Source organism: Coptis chinensis, chromosome 8 (assembly GCF_015680905.1).
Source record: "Coptis chinensis isolate HL-2020 chromosome 8, ASM1568090v1, whole genome shotgun sequence".
Lineage (NCBI taxonomy): Eukaryota > Viridiplantae > Streptophyta > Magnoliopsida > Ranunculales > Ranunculaceae > Coptis > Coptis chinensis.
The window spans coordinates 8,310,312-8,326,596 of record NC_141463.1 but is presented as its reverse complement, the minus strand read 5'-3'; positions in this window follow the sequence as shown (position 1 = coordinate 8,326,596).

Below are 16,285 nucleotides of genomic sequence, written 5' to 3'. Positions count from 1 at the left end.
GCAGGCAGCCTCATTGGCAGTAGAAAAATGTCAATCTCCCATGATGTTTAGGAGTACAAACAACATCGCAGTCCCCATGTTCATGGTCATGCTTGCTAAGGGAATGGTGATGTCGTGCCATGGCACATGGCCAGCTCCTTCTCGTTTAATCTCAAGACCATCACCGTAAGTTTTGCGAAACACTTTCCACTGAAAGGAACGGTAAGAATTATGATAGATGTAATGCCATGATGCGGCCGGTCCGTGATATGGAAGATCCAAAGTTAGGGCGGTTCGTTGTTTGAGAGAAAAATATGATGTGTGTCACTAACTAGGATTGTGAACCCGTCTAAGTAGAAGCCATGTGCATGATTGAATGTTGGTGTGTCCTCCATATTAGCATAAAGTATGCGGCCAAACTCGGAGAATAAGTTTGGTCAGGTTGAAGAACTAGGGAAGACCACCCAATGTTAGTGATGTATTCACGGAAGAGATGATCATAAGTATTGGAATCCATCATAGACTGAAAGGATTGCTCAGGAATGAGTTTTGGAGGTGTCATGTTTGATGAAGATGCAATGTTTGATGAAGATGTCATGGTGGATGAAGTAAATAAATGGGCAATGAGAAAGACAACTGGATGGATAAACGAGTATGGAAGAAAATAAACCCTCCGGTAATGACATTGAAAATCACATGTTAAAATTAGTTAGTCACAACGTAAATAATTCTAGCAACCATTTCGTACAAAAGAAGATACAAAGATAAGAACAAATTAATAATACGATGAAAAACGTAATAATATATACGATTATTTATTTATTCACTTAGTATTATTATTTCATTTTTATTCAATAAGAAAATCATGGATTATTATGATGTTACTAGAGACGCATATCGTGCACCACAGTGTTTAGTTCTTCAATTTGTTGTCTAAGCTGCATCTGAATGTCCCCTTGGCTGGTAGAGAGTGTAGTTTGATTCTCCATTAGGAGAGCGTGATTTTGCAAGGACTGAGAATGATTTTCCAAGATTTCCTCCTGTTCAACATCATGCATTGCTTGACGTTCTTGAAATTCCTTAAGAGTTGTAATGATGATATTCTGATGAGCGTATAGTTCCCGCATGCCGTGATGAAGAAATTGAATGCCTTCCATGGGATTAAAAATGTTTATCATGGCATTTTCATCAAAGAAATGGTCAGGGTTTGAGCTTGGGTCGTTCTGTTCATCTGTCAGAGTATTATGAGTCCAAAAACCAATGGAGTAGTCTGTTTGGAGTACACTAATATGTGCTCTTTGAAGTGGTGTTTCTAGAGAAATTACTGGATAACCCCAACGCATCATAATTTACGTGAGTAAAGTAGGTAGAGGTAGAGGTGCTGACTTTATTGTTTTCCTGGTGATCACGTTCCAGAGGTGTTGGATTAGACAAAAATCATCCCTTTGAGTCTGCAAAATCCAAAGTAGGTGAAGTTGAGACTTTGTGACTTCTGATTAGTGAGATGTACCTATCACATTGTGTCCCAACCAGTGGAGCACAACTCGTTGATTCTGTTTCAAAGAGCGTTGAAGAACAACGTGATGTCTATTTCCCACTTCACCATGAGATACGGTAGCTCTTAGTAAAGTTTTGACGGAATCAAATGATGACTCTGGAAAAAGGAACTCCTGGGAATTCATTGGGATTTGAAGTATGTCGGAGATAATTTCCCTAGTCAATTCCAATCGTCGTCCATAAGCATCGAAGTAGAATTTTCCATTCTCAGGTCCTATAAATTGGTAGAACATCAAAACCAATTCTCGGGAATAACCAGCTGCTGAATGATATAGAAGAGGCGTCCATCCCCGACGTACAATTTCGGTGTCAAAATAAGGAGAAAACCGGTCATCTTCAAAAACTTTTAGGTAGTCTTTCTCAGACATTATTTTTCTTGGTTGATCCATTTGGTACTATTACGGAGGGAAGGATAGTGAAAATTGTTTGAAATGAGAATGGCTGAAAAGAAGAGATTTATAGCCAATCTATGAGTCTGTACCAATCTGGATTCAAAGTGTAGTTAATGACCCATGTGATTATGAATAGCAACAATGGGGATCCATAGTAAGTCTTGTCATGTCAGATTTCCAAAAACAATTAATAAGATGTTTCAATGTTAGAAAATACGGAGGAAAGTTTCATTGGGGTAGTTAGACTTACACTTAATTTGAAATGATGATCGGACCTCAATAATAGCATATGGATAGAATAATCAAGCCGCATGTGTGACAAGTGTTATCGCATTATCTTTGAAGCGTCGTGATCTTCTCGAACACCATGAGTATCGATTTAATTATTTTGGTGAGTTTTGGATGGTGTTTTCTTGGTTATGGTTTGTTTTATTATTATTATTATTGTTTTTGTTTTTTGTTTTTTTTTTTTTTTTAGAAGAAAAGACAAGTAATATACACAAATATTTAATACGAAATTTCTCCATTTAATACGTAACCCGTACAAATGTGTGAGAATTATTTAACACACCATACTAATATACAAAAGCATTGCACTAAAAAAGAGATGTCGGTTACATAGATCTAGATGTTTTGGATCATGTTATGCATGAGTGACAGCAGAACAATGATAAACACTGTTATCACGAATACTGTGATACCCATTCGCGTTGCTCCTTTTCCCATCACTCGATTGGATTCATTATGTTCAAGAAAATGAGAATTTGTGAAGAGGAATTTGTGAAGAGTGAGAGAAGTGGATGAGTGAAAGTGGAAAAGGAGAGTTGTATTTATAATTAGAATTCTGACCGTTGGGCATCTGACCGTTTGGATCAGTCCGTTGGGTTCTGACCATTGGGCTTTGAGAGTAGGCCCAATGCATTAAGGAACAAACTAATATATTAAGAAGTACAATAATTGCATAACATAAATAATTTCTCATTCAAACCGTCTGGAGATACAAAATTATGAAAAATCAAACGATATATAATTTTTTATCACTAGAAAAATAAAAATGCAATGCATAAGGGAAATAGATGACATAGTCATTTCTAAGCCAATGGAAATAAACAGCTACTGGGAATCATCAGGGTTAGCAGAAGATGAACCAGGGTTTCTACTTGGCCACGGGCTCACGATGAATTCTCGGCCGAGTTGGATCGGTCCGAATGTGGCCCAAAGATCAGAGTTGATCTTGAAATTGCTGCTGATTTGCCATCATCATTCTCTGGAAACGGCCTTGACGATTGCGCATTTCTTGCTGGAAGCCATTTTGGGAAGTAAGCATCTCTTCCTAACGAATAAACATCCTGCGCATGCTGGTATTCATGTATCTTAAAGCTTCCATGGGAGTGCTGATTCGGCACATGATATCCTCATTAAAAGAATTGGGTGGTGAAGGAGGAGGAGGAGGTACGTTATCACGCTCAATATCATCTCTAGCTACTAGGTCCCAGTGGTCTAGAACACAAGTCTCGAAAATTCCAAAATCCTTGAAAGACCTTATTGGAATGAAAGGAGTAGCAGACTGGAATCCTAAGTTAAACATAAGATGAGTAACAAGTACAGCAAGAGGAGCTGACCTGTTTGACGCAGACGTAAGAACATGGCCCAAGAAATGGACCATACAGAAGGTATCCTTCTTCTCCTGGAGGATCCACAGCAGGTGTAAGAATGTCTTGTTCATGTCAGACGTTTTTGAAGTTCAAATGACGTTGTAAGCCGACCCAGCGAAAGTAATAGCTAGTTGGTTACGCCCGGCGAGTACTTGTACACCTAGATTCGAGGTAGCATTGTATTAAGCCACCAAGAAGAGTGTCAAACATCATGTATTATAGCCCAGTATTTTTAAACACGTATTTTTATTTAATTAATTAATTTAATTTAATTATTTATTTTCAAAATTCGTCGGATTAATTTCGGGATCGTGGGCCCTGGTTTTGGGCCGAGTTGGTGTTGAGGCTTTGGTTTGGGACCCAAAGTATATAAACACATTTTTCTAGAAAATAGGGTTCAGAGAATAATAAAATAATTAAAAATGGAGGCTCGAGCGTTAGAACGCGACGGTTCGGACTACGAGGGATTCGTGGTGTTTCTGTTTATACAGGTGAGTAGAGTTAACTCTCACCACTATTAGAACTATGATTTTCGCCGGTTTTGAATTTATGAATTTACTGTCCATATAAACTGTTATTGTGAGTATTTTAGTTTTACGGGAGCATAACAGTTTTGCGAGAAAACAATGTTTTCTGTTTTCATTCTCGTCCATGATTTGTTCTGTTTTTTTTGTATTAGTATTTGTTCTGTTTTTTAGTAAAGTCGGTTATAGCTTAAACTGTCGAAAGCTCGACAGAGCGACAATGGTGGCGGCGCGAGCCAAGAATCGTCCTGTATACTATCTCTTTTATTTTTCTGAACCTTTACAATGTTTCATACGGTAGTTGGGATACATATTGAGATTGTTGGTTTACTGGGGAGTGTGGTGGAAGCTTGAACAACTGTGATAATGGCGACCAGAAATCGCATAGTTTAGAGTAAACCTTGTTGTTGGGGTTTTTTGTTTAGGTATTTGAATGGGCTGTTGTGGTGTATTGGTTGAGTGATGTCGGGGCTGGACGGAGGTGCTGTTGGAGCTTGGAGAAAGCTTGAACCGGCGCCAATGGCGTTACTGCCATTACTGCGAAACTGTGGTGGTGTTGGGTTTTTGTATGGTTTGAATTATTTTGTATTGTGTTTGGGTTTGATGATGATGGGAGAGTGTAGTAGAGTGAGGGGGCGGCTGGAAGCTTGAAAACAAGCTTTAATGGCAGCCGAGATTTTAGATCTAGATTGAGGAGTATAGGAATTGAATGATTTGGGATTTTTGTGTTTGTTAAAGTTATAGGGTTTGTGATTTGGAGTCAAACCGCTAGGTTGGATTGGGTGGCCGATTGGAATCGGGTGGTGGTCGATTTTGGTGGTGGCTGGAGGTAGGAGATGACCGGCTGGGCTTGGGCCTGGGTCGGTCTCTCTTGGGCTTGGTTGGTTTTGCTATATGGGCCGACCTTGTTTTGTTTCTCTTGGGCTTGTTTGATTAGTTGGGCCGGACCCTATTAGCTATTGGTTTGGTTGTTTGGTTGGGCCATAAGCTCTAATTTTATGTGGGCCGAAATTCTATTTTAAGTGGTTGGGCCATTTTCTATTTGTTTAGTTTGTGGACCAGTTTATATTAAAGTTTTTGGGCCGAATCCACTTAACTGTTTGGGCCAGTTCAATATAAGTTTTTGGGCCCGTTTCTAATATTGCTTGGGGCCAGTCCATAGGACTTAAAATAAATCTAATTGGGTCTTTAAATGTTCGGACTTTTCGGGTTAAGGTTTGGGCTTGGCGAAGAGGGTCCGAACCATTAATACTGGGCATGAGCGAGCCCCAATACGACTTTGACCAAAATGTGAACCTATTTATGACTGAAACTTGTCGAACACGAAAACGACAGTTTGACTTTGACGAGGACAGGTTTGACTTTGACTAGGACATGTTGACTTTGACCAGGGTAGATTGACTTTGACTTTGACCGTTGACTATGAAATGTTGACTTTTCCAGTTTTTCACATTTTTTGACTATATGGATAAATATAGTAATAAAAGATTATCGATATTGTATAACTTGGTTGGTCATTATCTAATTTAGATTTGACGTGAGTAGTGTGTAAAATATATATATATTGGGCTTTGATTGTGGATTGTGGACTGTTTAATTGTGCTACGTTTTATGTTGTATATTGTATGGAATGGCCATAAAATAAAATGTCACGAAAAACCAGATAATTTAGTTGTCATTATCCAAGAAAGATTTGGCATTGATGTTGTGTATTTTTGACACGCCGACGATATTGAGATGTTATATAATCTGTTGAGATATATATATTAATGCAATATTTTTGGAGGTATTTATATAAACGCTCCATTATTATATGTGTGAGATCTTCTTATGAGGTAGCATAGTATTGATGAATATTTGCCGGGGTGTGGCGTAGTCTAATAATATATTAGCGCGTGAAATAATGAAAGTGGTATGAGATATAATTGAGATATTTAAATATAGGTGGCTTAGTGCAATAAGGTAATTGACCGCGTGATATAGTGAAATGTTTATGAGTCATTAATGTATGACACTTGAATAAATTACGAACGAAAATCCAGAACCTAGCTACCACAACTCGTGTGATTGGCCTCGGGCGTAGCCGAATAGTGGCTTGATTATTCCGTTAAGCAAAATAGAACGATGATCGCATAATATTTTATGCCGAATAGGGGCATTACTTACATAATTGCTTCCGTGTGAGGATTTACGGTGTCGCGGCGCATCCGCCAGGTGGTTATTCACGGAGTGGTTCATTATGTAAGGGGAGGCATGTGGATGTACATGTTCGTTGGGTTGCGATTGTGGTAGGGGAAACTAGGTAAAGACATAGATCTGACGTGATTTTAGGGACATAAAAAAAGCACGAAATAATATAATTATGGTAATATCTTGGTTAATGATGTATCTTTAAATAGATGAATGTATATAATATGTTTGGTTGGTTATTTGTTTAGTTGAACCTAAGCGCTTCACCGATGGAGGAACTACATGCCTTATTTATTATGAGTATAGTTTGTTGTGTGGTTAGTGTGAAGTTAAAGGAGCGCCTCGATTGGAGGAACTACCGCCTTTAATTAGTATTCTTAAGGATGTTATATTAGTCGTTGAAAGTTAAAAGGCCTCGGTGGAGGAACTAAGCTGTAGGGAGGATTGTGTATATACATGTATAATTATATGTTATATTTTAGAGCTACTCACACCGGCATTGTTTATAATCTTGACCCGATTGCATGTTTGCTTATCGGGGGGTGTTCATTCAATGAATATAGTTGATAAGTTTTGGCGGGTTTAATGTTGAAGAAGATTGGTTGCGGCTTGTGGTTTTGCGTTAAGCGTTGCATCTCGAGGATGTGTCTTGTTTTCCTTTGAGGTGATATAGATTTTTGAGTTGAGATAATGTTATTTGCATTTTCATTTGTAAATTATTTTTGAAATGAATAGGACTGTTGTTTAAGTTAAAAATTTTATTGGTTTTAATTATCCGCATATTTAAACCTGTTTATGGTTTTTTCGGAATGGAGAGTGTGTCGCACCTCGGAGATCGAAGAGTCGGAAACAAATAATGTTTTTTCGAATTCTGTCGAAATTCGGGGTGTGACACATCAACTCCATTGTATTTGGATACTCCGAAATCAGCAGTGTCGCACTATCGGAGTTGATTGGAATATTCGTCATTGTCGATATCAATTCCAACGTGAGTTCACGTTCCAACCCATCCGCCGTAATCCAAAATTCATCACCCCGAAAACCTCCATTGTTATAGAATTTCAATACTAAATCTTCAGAATAATGAGCTAGAATTCGATGCAAGAGATATTCCCACTCTCTACTAGCAATTTCCTCATCGAAAAATGGATGAAACATCCCGGAATTATAGAGATTTTCAAAATTTCTCTCAACTGTGATTCTCCTTCGTGCTGCCATAGAAAGGTCTAGATGATTTTCTGAGGGTGGAAATTGCTAGGAGTGATGGAGGAGATGGTGCTAGAGGAAGGGGGTTCAAATTGGTGGAGTTGTGCCCGCATGCGCTGGTGAAATACAAGCTTGAGCTGCCGCGTGCACGAGGGAGTTTTATGGGGGACCAAGATTTGGATTTGTGGGGGGAAGAAATGTAAGGGTTGGACGCGTGTGATGCCTCACGTGTGGGTTTTTGTGACCAGGTCCGTGATTTTGGGTCAGGTCCAATTTTTGGCCCAAGCCCATATGATTTCCAGAAATTCCCCTTATGTCCCGAAATTTCAAACGTGGAATTTCGATTCGTTTTAACTCAAAATTGAACGGATTAGATATCAAAACGATCGGCATTAAAAATGTCATCCACTAGAATATGACAAAATCACATTCAAACCTTTTTATTTTTATTTTTTATTATTTTATTTTATTTTTTATTTTTTTAATTTTTAATTTTTTAATTTTTAATTTTTAATTTTTTTTTAAGTTTTTATTTATTTACAAATTTTATATACAAATGTACAAGTCGAGAGGAACGTGTCAACAACACCAGTAGTCTAAAAAAAACAAAACATCACAACAGCTTAAATTAGGCAACTTTCATATGTCGGCTCTGGGGTGAACCCAATACAGCCAGAATGTGGCTTAACCTTTATGTTTTGGGGGCCTAGGGTTCAGGACGGTACCATCCCTGACCAATGTGCAATGGTCTAATAATAATATTACCCTTAGTACATATGGTATAGCCTCAAACCGCCCCGAAATTAGTCATATAGAAAACCGATCGGGGTTGGCCTGGGTGGAATCCATTGCCCGTGCGAACGAGGGACCATCCGATGTTGCATATCACGACTCTCTTTGTGCACAACACTTAGTGCAAAGGTGAAAATAAAAGGCACGAGTATAAACAAGTTGAGTCTTTTAACCTAAGATCCTCAAGACGAATGTGAGTCTTTTAACGTCAGATCCTCAAGACTAATGGGAGTCTTTTAACATCAGATCCTCAAGACGAATCCCAACCTGTGGGAGCAACGGGACGACGACGAAGTTTATCCTGCTGAGCTAGTGTCAGACAATAATATACCTTATACCAGCTCAAATCGGATAGTAGATCAAGACCTGGACAGAAAGGTGTTTGACAATTCATACACCACCCCATTTTTTTTGCCCGTCGCTTTCGAGCAAAAGTACTGCGACCATTACCTATTCGAGATGGGTGAGATTTACACCAAATAATGAGCTGAAGTTCACGAGGAAGATAATAAAAAAGGAAGAGAAGGAAGGAGTTGAAATTTTTGGTACCCATTGTTTACCAGAAGGCACGTTTACTCGATTAACAGAAGACATTTATACTCAGTTCTTAAGTAGATTTTTTGTGGACTAAGGTTCTGGCGCTTGCAACCACACACTCTAGGGAATTTTAGAAAAGAAATAGAAGAGGGCTCGGCTACCCTAATGGCATATTTTCCCTGTTTATATCACATGGAAAGAAGTACACCAATGAATTTATTAGTCTGTGTAGACTGGATCTTTGAGAAGAGTCTCTTCGACATCTGGAGAGTGCAACTCATGATAATATTTTACGCGTTGGCCATTTACTTGAAATTCTCTTTCATCATTTTCGTTTTTCAAAGATATAGCCCCATAAGGGGTGAGAGCAGAGACAATGAAAGGACTAGACCATCGAGTTTTTAATTTACCTGGAAAAATGTGTAATCTTGAGTTGTACAACAAAACTTTTTGACCAACTTTGAAATCTTTTCTCAATATGTGCTTGTCATGCACTCTTTTCATGTTGGCTTTATAAGATTTCGAGAGATCATAGGCATCACTCCGAATTTTCTCGAGCTCATTTAACTGCAATTTTTCTCTTTGCACTGCCGCGATTAGTATTATAATTGAGGCTTTTGATGGCCCATAAAAAAACACGATGCTCAAGTTCAACCGGGCAGGTGCAAGGTTTTCAAAAACGAGGCGATAAGGAGACATCCCTATAGGTGTCTTAAAAGTTGTTTCAGATGCCCGCAAAGGCACGGATAATCGTAGAGATCGGTCTTTTCTAGATGGATTAACAGTTTTTTCCAAAATAGATTTGATCTCTCTATTAGAGACTTCTACTTGGCCTTTGGTTTGAGGATGATACGGAGTTGCCACTTTGTCGCGTGACTCCATATTTCTTTACTAATGATTCAAAAATTTATTACGTAAATATTTTCCCCATCACTAATTATAGCTTTTGGGCGCCAAATCAAGAGAAAATATTTTCTTTTACGAAAAAATAGCAGTTTTTATGATCATTAGCACGACATGCCAATGCCTCAATCCATTTTGACACACGAGTATTCGCTACCAAGATGTAAAGGAAACCATGAGAATTTGGAAAGAGACCCATGAAGTCGATGCCCCATACATCAAAAATTTCCACAATTAAAATGGGATTTAAGGGCATCATATTACGTTGAGTAATCGCCCTAGCCGGCGTGGGTTGCATGCTTTGCAATGCTCATGTGCATCTCTAAACAGTGTTAGCCAATAAAATCCACATTGTAGAACCTTGGCCACTGTTTTTCTTACCACTAAAATGACCACCACAAGATTGTTCATAGCGCGAGAAGGATAACACGTCATTGTGTTCCCGGTCCGGGAATGCAACGACGGATTAGTTGGTCGAACAATACTTGAAGAGGTAGGGATCATCTCGTAAATAAATTTTCAATTGGATAAGAACTTTTTCGGTCATTACGAGACCAAGATGAAGGGACTTCCTTGGTAACTAAGTAATTTACTATGTCGTACCGGGGACGAAAAAATGGAATATAAGTGTTCATCCAGGAAAGGAATCATAGATAGTTCGGTATCGATTATCAATATCATTGACAAGTCTTGATAAATGGTGCAGAACCACATTTTCGCAACCTTTTTATCTCTAATTTCTAGAGTAAATTCTTGCAAGAGGAGAATCCATTGGATCACCCTCGCTTTTGCATCTTTTTCGCTAATAGGTAATGAAGTTTACCGCATGGTGGAGTGTAGAACAATTGTGGAAGAACCCACTAGGTAAGGAGGAAACTTATCCAAGGCATATACAACGGTGAGAAACTCTTTCTCAGTGGTGGTATAGTTACGTTGAACTTCATTAAGGGTTTTACTCGCGTAATAAATGACAATTGGCTTATCTTCTCGGCGTTGTCCTAGTACAGCTCCAATAGCATAGTCACTCGCGTCACACATTAATTCAAAAGGTTTAGACCAATCAGGTGGTTGAATTATCGGAGCAGTTGTTAAGGCGGATTTTAAAGTCTCAAAAGCTTGTTTGCAATTGAAACTGAAGTAAAAAACGGCATCTTTAAGCAAGAGATTGGTTAAAGGTCGAGCAACCTTTGAGAAATCTTGAATAAATCTCCTATAGAAACATGTGTGTCTTAAAAATGCGCGAATGTCGCGAACTGTTTTTGGTATAGGAAGTGAAGCAATTTTTTCTATCTTAGCTTTCTCGACTTCGATTCCGTCTTTTGAAACGATATGTCCTAAAACTATTCCTTTTTTAACCATAAAATGGCATTTTTCCCAATTAAGAACAAGGTTTTCTCTTCACAACGTAAAGACCTTTTCAAGATTTGATAGACAACCTATCGAAAGAATCTCCATATATTGAGAAGTCATCTATGAATACTTCCATAAAACGTTCAACCATATATCGAAAATGTGAAGCATGCGGCGTTGGAAAGTACGGGTGCATTGCAAAGGCCGAAAGGCATTTGTTTATATGCAAATGTACCAAAAGGACAAGTGAGCGTAGTCTTTTCTTGATCGCCAGGGATCTGTGACTATCTGAAAATATCCCGAATAACCATCAAGAAAACAGTAATACGCATGACCGGCTAACCGTTCAAGCATTTGATTGATGAAGGGCAGTGGAAAGTGATCCTTACGAGTTACTGCATTAAGTTAGTCAATGCATATTTGCCATTTCATTGGAATACGAGCGGAGATGCATTCATCTTTATCATTGCGCACAACTGTAATGCCAGATTTCTTTGGAACAACGTGTACTGGACTCACCCAAATACTATCGGATATAGGGTAAATAATACTTGCATCGAGTAATCTTAAAACTTCCTCCCGTACCACATCTTTCATGGTTGGGTTTACACGACGCTGCGATTCACGTGACGTCTTAGCATTTTCTTCAAGATATATGTGGGGTGCATACATTAGGGTCAATGCCCTTAATGTCATCGAGGGACCATCCAATAGCAGAACGGTGTTGTTGAATGACATCTATTAAACGGGACTCTTGATCATCACTCAATTGAGCTGATATAATAATTGGATGACTACCATCTGGATCAAGATGTACGTATTTTAATTCCGAAGGAAGAGGTTTTAAGTCAGGGGCGGGTGGAGTGGGTATTAAAGATTCTTGAGAAAAGTCATCGTCCATAGAGTAAACAGATTGATGTTCTTCCAATTTGCTAGACATCACGGTTGTAGGGTCAAATAATGGTTTTGACTCTAATAATTCGTTTACTTCTTGTGTATAATCATCTTCCTCAAATTTAGAATCGCTAAAGGAAAGAAATTGGTATACTTCATCTTCAGGAAAAGTGTTTGTTAAATACTCTTGTACAATGCTATCAACCCTGTTCACCTCACCATCAATGTCAGGCTCTGGAATTTGTTTCATCATCTTGAACACATTTACCTCGACCGAAAGATTTTCGAAGGACATGGTCATGGAACCATCCCTACAGTTAATAAGAGCATTAGCAGTTGCTAGGAACGGACGTCCTAAGATGATAGGAATGGAATCACATGCAACTTCAGTATCCAAAATAACAAAGTCGACAGGATAGAAAAAGTCTTGGACTTTTACAAGGACGTTTTCCACAATTCCTTTTGGATACTTAATGGAACGATCGGCTAGCTGTAGAGTCATGGTGGTGGGTTTCAGCTCATGAAGACCTAGTTGTTTAAATAAGTAATATAGAAGTAAGTTCACACTAGCTCCTAGGTCTAGTAGTGCAATAGCCGTATATTTTTCACCTAAGGTGCATGGAACCGTTGGTCTACCAGGGTCCTTGTATTTGACTATACCATTGTGTTCGGTGATGGATGAAAACTGTTCGGTGAGGAACGCTTGTTGAGGAACATTAGTTCTCCTTTTTGTGGTGCACATATCTTTCAAAAATTTTGCATGTTTTGGCAATAGCTTTAAGGCGTCGAGAAAAGGTAAGTTGATTGTCAAATTCTGAAAAGTATCTCGAATTTCAGCAAAATTCTCACCAGGTTTATTCTTTGCCAAGCGTGCAGGAAACGGTGCCTAAGGGCGGAATTTGGCAAAATGGTCCGCTTGCTTGTTTCCTAAATTCTGAGATGTTGACTTTGTTGTATTTGGTGAATCCTCCGTCGGTTCATTATTGGAAATAGATTCATTTGAACTGCCGGATTCCTTTGGTTGATCATCTGGCATATGTATTTGATTGTCTACAGTTTTTCCAGATTGAAGAGTAGTGATTGCGTGCACCTCACCTTGGTTGGGAGTACTTGTAGGTGCATTGGTGAGTTCAAAGGCAAAGTGTTTGTCGGGCTTAGGTTTTGGAACCGCTTGTCCAGAAACACTTTTTTCGACTCTTTTCTTGCTTCAATTGTTGAAGTGATTGTTGGATAGATGTTAAAATTTGAGATTGTTGGTTCATGTAAGCTAAGAAAGTCTCACTTGTCCTATCCGTAACGAGTAAAGCGTGTTGTTGCAACAGGTACTAGATCACGATTATTGCTGAGAATTTGTTGATTATAGTTGGGATTTGGATTGGCTGGAACAAGGCTGCGGTTGGTTTGATAGTTAGCATCAGAAGTATTTTGAAATTGATTCTGACTTTGTTGGTATTGCTGATTATTTCCTTGGCGGTAAGGAATAAAGTTGTTGGTTGGTCAAACTAGTGGATTAGCGAGACCTGGAGGAGCCCCCAGCTGTTGGTTATTTTGGCGCCAAGCAAAATTTGAATGCTGTCTCCAAGGTGCATTAGGAATGTTGAATGCACATGCCTCCTCCGATGGTTGAGAAGGGGATGCATATAACAAGGGACAATAAGCATCAGGATGGTCAGGACTGAGACAAAGAACACATAGGGATGTGTCAATGTTCATGACCTGTTTTGGGAGTTGATCGTTTACTTGAACTGCAAGGGCATCTACTTTTTTAGTTAGGGATTCTATCAAATTTTTTAATTCGGGATTGGGTTTTACCTCAAAAATAGATGTAGCCTTTGTTACAGTATCCTTTGATGATCTAGACGACTCAGTGTTACCCCAGTGTGTACCTTTTTTAGCTTGTTTTTCAAGAAAAGTATATGCTTCAGTAGCTCCTTTGTCCATGAAGCAACTGCCGTTCATTATATCAAGAGTTTCTTTTTGATGATCAGAAAGACCATTAAAGAATGAACGAATAAGGACAGCTTTGTCTAGTTGGTGATGAGGACATTATAAAAGAAGATCAGTAAAGCGACTCTATGCTTCCGTAAACGATTCATGAGGATTTTGACGAAAGAGTTGAATTTTCTGAAGCATTTCAGTAGTTTTCTTTTGAGTGTAAAATTGAAGTATGAAAGCTTGAACAAGTTTATTCCATGTGTCTATGGATTGTGGCTGTTGTCCTGCAAGCCAAATTGACGCTTTTTCTGCTAAGGTGAATGGAAATAGCCGAAGCAAGAGTTGTTCCTTAGAGACAGCTGGATGGTGAAATGTTGTGGCCACTTGTTGAATCCTACAAAGATGATTGTACGGTTTTTCGTGATCCAAACCATGATACACAGGTAACAAACTAAAAACTTTTGGCGGATACGAAAATCACCGACAATGTCCTCAAGTTTGATGCAGGAAGAAGGTCCTTCCTGTAATGCAGTATAGAAGTCCAACAGGGGCTTCTCAGCTGGTGGAGGATCGTCAGCCATAACGACAGAAGTTAATGGCGACGAAGGATCTTGATGAAGGTAATTAACAGAAGAAGAACAATTTTGAGGTGAGAACTTACGCAATTGCTTATCGTATTTTCTTCGACGATAGGTATGTTCAAATTCTTTAGTGGAACCAGACCTTAATCTCATGCAAACATAAAATTATATCTAATTTACAAAAGGAACTTCTTATTACTTGAATTTTATTATTATCTTAAAGCATTAGAGTTTAACAACGTAGGCCTAAGTTGCTGCTAACGTAGCAGTGAAACTAGGAATACGTGTGCATAAACCAACAACCAGATCACAAAGAGAGATATGAAGGAGGCTTTCCGTGCAAGTACGGTTCTAATTAAGTAACCTCAATCTTTCAAGTTTCCTAGACACCGTTAGAATATGATTATGATTAAGATTTATGGAATTAAAATTTATGCAAGGGCTTAATTATTATTATTATTATTATTTTTTTAAAGATTTATGCAAGTGTGAAAATACAAACATGCAAATACGATCTACTCATACAATACTAGATACAGTTGCATGTGAAGATACTCTACTCATACGTATAGCAATACGAATAGGCAAGGTTGTGTCATCGATAAATACTTCCATACGTACAGGCAAATATACATCAGTAATACGTATATGTACGCTAATTTGTAAATTGATATTACGTAGTCGTATATCAACAGTAACAGGCAAATTTGAATCACTCATTCGTATCTAAATACATTAGCATGTGAATATAGTATACGTACGCAGATAAATACGACAAAACTAAACATACAACGTATTATATATAAACTAAAATACTACTCTTGTATTGCATAATAATTCGATTTGGCAATACTCATTGAGATTGCGAGTGTCATATAGAGAGCAGCTTTACCCCGTAGGGTTTAGAAACAACTTACCCAACTCAGATTTTAACCCTCGTTGGAATGTTCTCCTCTTTCTTGACAAAATCGACTTATTAGACAATACCGTGTACTTATACGTAGAGAAATACTAAACATGCAATAATAGACACTTATACATATAAATATAGATAACCATGTAAAACAGTACCATTGGTATGTATATATACATTAATATGCAATTCATACCCACTTAATCGCATATAAATATTTCTGGCCGTATTAACATGATTCATGCATATTTCTAGCCTAAGACGTAAATAATAATCCATAAACTATTACATTATACTACATACATGGCATTCATGCAAAAAAAAAAACTAAAAAAAAAAACACTAAAAATTTGGAACCTGTAACTTCCCGCTAGTCCACCAAAGAAATGAAACAGACGTTTCAATCCGTCAACGTGATTAATCCGAAAAGATATTTGAAGTTTTTGTTACAGTTCCAGAGAGTTAGGCCTGGATATGGATCAGGATTTATCGATGGATCTTTGGAGGTAGAACAGATAAAGAAAAGAGAAAATACACCCGGTGGGACGCTGTAAACACTCGGACGCAAGTCAAAGATCACAAGACGCGTGTCGATTATGCTACAATGAGTTCAAATTTTCACAGCAACCTTAGAATCTTGTGTAGTTTACTTTCCGGTCCTAACTTTTTGTCCCTGGAAGTACAACCAAAAATTAGAGAGAGGTCAGGTTGTTTTCGAGACAAAAATACGAAAATAAAAAAAATAAAAAAAAAAAAAAAAACGAAAAGGAAAGAAGGATGAGAGTGGGGGTTTCCCTTGGAGCAATTTCCAGTCCGTAGCACAAGCTCTTGGTCTTTAGAACGGCAGCGGCACCATTTTGATATTCACATTTTTGTT